The following is an 8,146-nucleotide window of genomic DNA, read 5'->3' on the forward strand; positions in this document are numbered from 1 at the left end:
GGCATTCCCTTTAGGGCTAGAAGAGTCAATGAAGAAATGATAGGTTATGCTAATTGGCTCTAATGATTGGTGGAGAGATGAATATGTAGGGCACAAACACAGAATGAATGACATACTTCGGTCCTATATTCTAGTTAGATTTTGTGGCTTTTGCATGAATTGCATACAATTGTCGTGGTTGGGGGTGTGTTTAATGAGCTGGGAAGTTGATTTGCAGATGTTTCGTTCCCTGACTAAGTGACGTCTTCAGGGCTTTGGAGCCTCCTATGAAACACTGCTGGACTGTGTCTTGAATTTATTTGGTTCCATTCCTGCTGCTTGCAGGAACCAGTCCCAGTTGTTCATTAACCAAGAACCAATATACCGGCCACTACAATGTCCATGATTGAGTGCTATGCTTTGAGAAATTCTCTGCTGTCCTATGTTTAGCTTATCCTACGATCATTATGCCATCCTACTCAAATTTGTGGTCCTTGCCATCTGTGTGTATGGCTACTAGAGACAGGTGGCTAGTTTGTGTTTGTGGATTCGGATTGCTAGTTGTCTGCCTGTTTGCCCTATATAGTGTTTTGTGCAGTCTTTGCATGGAATTCTATAAATTACATTTGTCTTGCATATCAGGGTATAGGGCCATATGTTATGGTGAGTTGTTGTCTGAGCATGGCTGTCAGTTTATGGACTGACATTGGTCAGAGTGGTCTGAGAAGTCTGGCTGTTAGTTCTGACTTTGTTTTACTGTAAGGTAGTGTGGCTAGTGAGTTAGTTTGTGGTTTGTCCTTATCACATTGTGACATTGAGTTGTTGGGTGGGGAGTGATGAAGTAAATATTTTTAATGGATGCAAAATGAAACTAAATAGGAAAGTAATGTCAATAAATTATTTATTCAAAGTTCTTCACAGCTGGAGCAAACTTTATTAATAAAATTCAACTTCATCTGTATCAAACAGTTGTCAGCAATAGGGGTCTCTTCAGAGTCTGGGCTGAATTGTATTTTTCTGCTGGTCGGTTAAAAGGTTGGGGGTGGTGAGCACAATAAATCCAGCAAGTGAATCTGCTTGCCCTAGTCCTCTCTGAAATTTTCTTGGTTTTGGTAAAAGAGCAGAGTGATTTGCCTTCTCCCCCCTACTGGAGCACTTAAATGATCAATCATTGGTGAGTATTAAACTGTTGTTTGGTGGTGAGTATCTATGCCTTTCAGGAACCCTGGCAACTTTGCGGTATGGGCCAGTGTCAGGCAAGGGAGTTGGGATGGGCGTATTTTGTGAGTCAGTGGGTGCTTAGATATCCCCTGGTAAAGATCAGTGCCTCTCCTACTCATTACCACAAAACCCTCCTCCTGAGAACTTGAACCCCTTAATAAGATTCCCAGATTTGCTTGCCAGACTGGGCTCCTTAGTCAACAGGAACTGTAACATTTAACACAAGAACAAAGAAAGTGACAGCATAGGAGTAGGCACTTTGGCCCTCCAAACTTGCGCCAATCCAGATTCTCTATCTAAACCCATCTAAGGGTCTGTATCCCTCTGCTCCCTGCCCATTCATGTATCTGTCCAGATAAGTCTTAAATGATGCTATCGTGCCTGCCTGTACTACCTCTGCGTGTTACAGGCACCCACCACCCTCTGCATAAAGAACTTTCCATGCATATTTCCCTTAAACTTTTCCCCTCTCACCTTGAACTTTTTACTCCTAGTAACAGCAATTAAGGTTTGTCCAATATATTGTTTCAATTGCTTGCATGCATGACACTATGATCTATTGCTATAAATTCTGTGTCTTACAATCCTGCTCCACAATTATCTGACTAAGGAGCAGCACTCTGAAAGTTGTTGCTTCCACATAAACCTGTTGGACTGGGGACTCGGCAAGATGGTGGCGATTCTGTAGAACTGCTGTGGACAGCTCTGCCTAACAGCCAAGGCATACTGGTGTTTTTTGCTATCCCTGGCCAACTTATGTGGTTGGAATTATTAGTTTAAAACCTTACAGATCACATATTTGTTAATATTTGGGAGTGGGAAGGATGCCAAAGGGAAAAGGAGCAAACAAACAGCAACAGGGAGGACACTCCCTTGTAGCACCTACCACACCAGAGACTGCAGCAGCAGCAGCCTCTCCTGAACCCCCCAGGTACCTGACAGACTCACTGGAATTGGCTGCAGCAATGGAGAGACTTACCTTTAACATTGGGACTGTGATTGAGGAGATCTATGGGGAGATTCGTGCCCAAGTCCAACCTATTCCATCCATGCTGCAGAAGCATGAGCAGGAGATCCAGGGCCTCCGGGAGCATCTGGAGGAGGTGCAGGGTTGAACTAAGGCCTCGGAAGCTGTGATGGAGTCCTCATCCAGTCAGATCCAGGTGCTGGCCTTGCGAAACCATATCGGCAACCTCAAAAATCGAGGTCGGAGGATAAATTTCCGAATTGTTGGGCTCCCTGAAGGTGAGCAGCCAGTCAGTTTCTTTGAAAACTGGCTGCCGACGTTTTTGGGCCTTCACATAGAGTCCGGCAGACTTCAGATTGAAAGGATTTATCGGGTTACAGTACACAGGTCAGGGCTGGTGCAGCATCCCTGCTCGGTCCTAGTGCACTTCCACTCATAAGGTCAAGCAAAAAGTCATAGAAGCTTCTAGATCCCTGGGAAAAGATCTGCAGGCACTGCTGTACAAGGGGTCAAAAATCATGTTTTTTCAGGATTGCTGTGCAGCTGTAATTCAAAAGAGGAAGTCCTTCGATGAAGTTAAAAAGAGGCTGAGGAACCTGGGCATCCAGTACTCCATGAGATACCCCGGCAGTGCTTCATTTCAGTCACAAGGACTCAGTTTATACATTTGACTCAGCAGATAAAGCTAAAAACTTTGTGGACACTTTAAAATAGACATATTGGCTTGAAGACTACGGTTAATGTTTGTTCTCTTTTCTATCTTTCCCCATGTTTTCTCTTTTTTATTCCTTTCTTTCTCCCTAATAATTTCCTTTTCGGAAAGGGGAAAAGACCTTGGAATAAGTTGTTCCTTTTTTTTAATAACTGGATTTTCTGATGGGAATTTTTGTGAATGTTCTTTGTTGTCTCTTCCTTTTTTTGTTTGTTCTGTTTCTCTTTTAGTCTCAAGTAGGGGTGACATGAAGCCAGGGATGGGTGGAGTGCTCATCCTGACTTTTGTCATTTTCTGTTGATTTAAGGATCATCTCCTTGTTTTTTTTTCTGGCCTTAGGCTGGGGCACAGTCTGGGTTTGAAGGAGCTGTGAAGGAGGGAATGAGTAGAGTGAGTGCCCCCTATGGGCGGGGGCAAGAGTCTTCCATTCAAGGTTTTATAGTTGGTTTTCTTTGTAGGTTTTGGTAGTAATAGTTGTTTATAGTTATGATAGAATTGTCTTTGTATGTATAGTTTTTTGATTCTGAGTCTTTATTTACTTATGCTCAGCGCTTTGTAAGCAGGGTTCTCCCTCCGAGGGGTTTAATGATCTCTGAAAGGGGATATGGCTAAATGTCTTATTAAATGGTGCACCTGGAACATTAAGGGAAGTCATTCACCTATTATAAGGAAAAAAGTGCTTTTTAGCCTTGAGAGAAAGGGTTGATATTCGCTTTGTTGCAGGAAACCCATCTTAATAATGGAGAACACCTGAAATTACAACAGGGGGGTTATGACCGGGTATTCTTTTCATCCTTTACTACTAAAAGTAGGGGAGTGGCTGTACATTATTAGAGCAGGTGAAAGAGGAGCAGAGACTGTTTGTGATGTTTAAAGCCTTGATACATGGGGAGGAATATGGCATTTTAAATGTCTACTGCCCTCTAGCGCATCCCCTCAAATTTTTGAATAGTGCTTTCTCTAAGTTGAGTGCTTTTGGAACATGGCACATTATTATAGGGGTGGATTTTAATTGTCTTTTGGATCCGACAGTGGACAAGTTGCCTTGTGGGCCCCCAGCAATTTCTTCGCAGGCCAAGCAGGTGGTTGACTTATGCGAGGAGTTGGGGCTGGTGGATATTTGGAGATGGCTTCACCCTACCACAGGGACTTCACCTTTTTTTCAAACCTACATAAATATCACATGAAGATTGACCTCTTTCTGGGTCCCTCAGCCCTTCTGGATTCGATTATGGGTTGTAAAATTAGGAGTATAGCTACCTCTAATCACGCGGCAGTATATTTGGAGGTTAAGGCCAAAAGTGAAGGGCTAGGTTTGCAGCACTGGCATTTGGACCCTTTTCTCCTTTTAAGGATTCCAAATTTGTGGAATGCTTTTTGAAGGAGTTTCAGGAATTCTTGACTATCAACTCAGGCATGGCTAGTAGCCCATCTATGCTGTGGGAGGCTGCTAAGGCCATTGCTAGGGGATTGGCTATTTCCTGTTCGGCTAGTCGGAAACGACAGAAGGAGTAACAGCAGCGTCTACTTGAGACACATTTTACGCGGCCTTCTGTGACTAAGCTACAGCAGAACACGGCCCTCCGGGCTGCCTTGAATTCAATATTGACACAAAACGCAAAGAAAGAGCTTGCTTTTGCTAGACAAAGGCTCTTCAAATATGGGGATAAGCCAGGGACGTATTTAGCATACCTAACTAGGAAAAAGCGTGCTCCCCAATCCATTACTGCAGCGCTGGGGTCCTTACATATGATGCTAAAAAAGTAATGAGGCTTTTCATAGCTTTTACTCTAAATTGTATCGGTCTGAAGGTTGCAAAGACAGGAGGGCTAAAATAGAGACCTTTTCTAAGAACCTGGACCTCCCAGGGGTAACCTTGGAACAGGCCTCTCCTTAATGCCCCCTTGACAGTTCAGGAAATACAGGATGCAGCTAGGCAACTGCAGAGTGGGAAAGTGCCTGGACCTGATGGGTCTTCCGGGTGAGTTTTATAAGGAGTTTATAGGGATTCTGTCAGGGCCGATGTTGGAGATGTACAATCACTCATATATGCATGAATGCCTACCACCATCTTTGAGAGAAACTAATATTTCCTTAATTCTTAAGAAGGGGAAGTTTCCTGACGATTGTGCCTCATACAGGCCCATTTCTCTAAGATCCTAGCACTGAGATTGGAAAGGGTGTTGCCCCATATTATGAAAGAAGACCAGACATGTTGGTTCCTTTGTCTGGCATCAAACTTACTAAATTGCAGTTGCCTCAAGGAGGGGGAGGAGTTGATTTCCCAGACATCAGAAGGTATCAATTGAGTTCCCTACTGTCCTTTGTCTGCGATTGGGCAGGTAACGATCCAAACTCAATATGGCTGAATATTGAGGCCTCCCAAGCAAAGTGCCCTCTTATTAACCTGTTGTTCATGGACAAGATGAGGACAGTTATGGACCACTGCCGGAACCCCATTGTCATTAGTACAGTCAAGGCATGGAGGGCGATGCATCAGAGTGAGGGTTGTTTATCCAAGACTTCGCCACTTACACCTATAGTTGGCATGCCAGGGATGATGGACTCTGGGTTCAAACTATGGGCAGTGAGGGGAGTTTCTAGATTGAGACTTGTTTGAGGGGGAGGTTATGATGTCTTTTGAGCAACTGAGCTGCAAATACGGGTTACCCAGCAGAGATCTTTTCTATTTTTTTTCAGGTTAGGGATTTCATCCAGAAGAAGACTATGCTTCTCACTAAACCCTATAAGCCCGATGCAGAGAGGTTGTTGCTATGTTCCACAACCACCCTTTCGGTTACTGCCCTCTATTGCCTGCTGGGTAGCAGGGCCTAACAGGACATTAACTGGTTATGTGAGGTCTGGGAGCAAGAGCTAGGAGTGGAGATCTCTTCTGAAACATGGGAGAACATATGGGAGAATACTCAAAAGATCTCATCTTTAGGGTGTAGGTTTGCTCGCTGAGCTGTAGCTTCGATATCCAGACGTTTCATTACCTGGCTAGGTAACATCATCAGTGGCGACCTCCAAGTGAAGCAAAGCTGTTGTCTCCTGCTTTCTATTTATATGTTTGTCCTGGATGGGGTTCCAGGGGTTTGTGGTGATGTCACTTCCTGTTCGTTTTCTGAGGGGTTGATGGATGGTATCTAGATCTATGTGTTTGTTTATGGCGTTGTGGTTGGAGTGCCAGGCCTGTAGGAATTCTCTGGCATGTCTTTGCTTAGCCTGTCCCAGGGTAGATGTGTAGTCCCAGTCCCAATGGTTTTTTTGCTTCAAATTAAAGTGCTTCCAATTAAATCTGTTGGACTATAACCTGGTGTTGTGTGATTTTCAACTGTACAAGGTTTAGAGGGAGTGGAACTCTTAAAAAGCTCTCCTGGATGCATTTCAAGCCAGTGTGTATATGTTTTAATCATATCCCCCTGCTGTCTTAGTCTCCTCTGCTTCAAGGAAAGCAACTCCATTCTATATCAAGTCTTTTCATAACTGAAATTCTCTAGCCCAGGCACCATTTTGACAAATCTCCTCTATATCCTCTCCACTGTAATCACACCTTTGCTATAATGTGGATACCAGAATGGAATACAATGCTCCTGCTATATGAAAATATGAAGGACGTAGATGGAATTGACAGTCGGAAACTTTTCCCCTTGGTGGTGGAAATCAGGGAGCATATATATTTAAGGCAAGAGGCGGGAGGCTTAGAGAGGATGTAAGGAAAGGATTTTTCTCCCTGAGGGTGGTGGGAATGATAAGAGTCAGAAACCCTCAACATTGGCGAGGTATTTAAATATAAGCTTGCAATGACAAGTTATGGAACAAGTGCTGGAAAATGGGATATCATAGAATCCCTCCAGTGTGGAAACAGGCTCTTCAGCCCAACGAAGAATAACCTACCCAGACCCATTCCCCAAACCTATTAAACTACATTTATCCCTGACTAATGTACCTACCCTATACAGCCCTGCATACTTTGAACAATTTAGCACGGCCAATTCACCTAACTTGCACATCTTTGGATTGTGGTAGGAAACCAGAGCACCAAGAGTTAGTTATTTTTGACTTGTGCTGACTCAATGGGCTGAAGGTCCTCAGCTGCACTGTGGACCTCTTATGATGTTTTGTGTATTTGTGGGCCTTTGTGCATATCTGCATTGATGTTTTTTTTCAAAAATATATTTTATTCACAAAAACTATCTTATGTAAACATAGTCATACAGGCAGTTTGGTTCTATATAGTGGCATATCAAGGAAACAAACTAATTTGGAGTTTGACTCTGACCAAACAAACCAAAGGCATCTCTTACTTGAACAAGATTACATTTATATGCAGGAGAAAGTGGAGACTGCAAATGCTGGAGATCAGAGTCAAAAAGTGTGGTGCTGGAAACGCACAGCCAGTTGGGCAGCATCTGAGGAATAGGAGAGTCAACATTTCAAGCATAAGCTCTTCATCAGGAATAATGAAGAGCTTATGCTCAAAACGTTGACTCTCCTGCTCCTTGGATGCTGCCTGACCGGCTGTGTTTTACCAGCGCTCCACTTTTTGACTATATTTACATCCATTTGAGGCACTGGGAGGGTCCAATAACTGATCAGACCCCAATTAAACTGAAGTAGAAGGACCTTACAGGCCCTTTACCCCCAGTGCCTTGGCAGCAGCAGCCCTGACCCTTAGTGCATACCACAGCACGTAGGCCTGGATATTGGAATGTGCCAGTCTGTGACATATGGTCAGGGTCAATTCTTTGTCCTGAAAGATCAAGAACGTCTTTCACCTGGTTGACAGTCCTCCAGGTGCAGTCGATATTTGCCTTCTGGGGTGCAAACCACAGAGCATAGAGTTCTGCATCTCGGGGCGACATTGTCACTCTCCTGCAGTGATTGGATTCTATGGACAGAGATGGGATTTACACCAAGGCAATGATTTCAAAGCAGTACTTTCTTTGGAATAATATACTTTGGAGAAAATATGGTTCATCCAAATCAAAGTTATGAATACATATAAACAGAGTTTGAATGAATAATATTTAAGTCAACATTAACATTTAAATAAATACTTATTCAGTAAATGGGAATGAATCTGAGAATAATACAGAAATGTGACATGTGTGTAGGGTCACAGAAGGCGGATCTGATAGACATAATTGATGTGTCCATTGACCAATAGGGAATGGTGCTAATTTAGATGGGCGGGGTTTGTGTGACAGGGGACCAATGGTAAGGGCAGGGAGGCGGGAAGTGGTTTGATTGACGGAGGCGGAGCG

Source organism: Chiloscyllium punctatum, chromosome 26, assembly GCF_047496795.1.
Source record: "Chiloscyllium punctatum isolate Juve2018m chromosome 26, sChiPun1.3, whole genome shotgun sequence".
NCBI classification, from domain to species: Eukaryota; Metazoa; Chordata; class Chondrichthyes; order Orectolobiformes; family Hemiscylliidae; genus Chiloscyllium; species Chiloscyllium punctatum.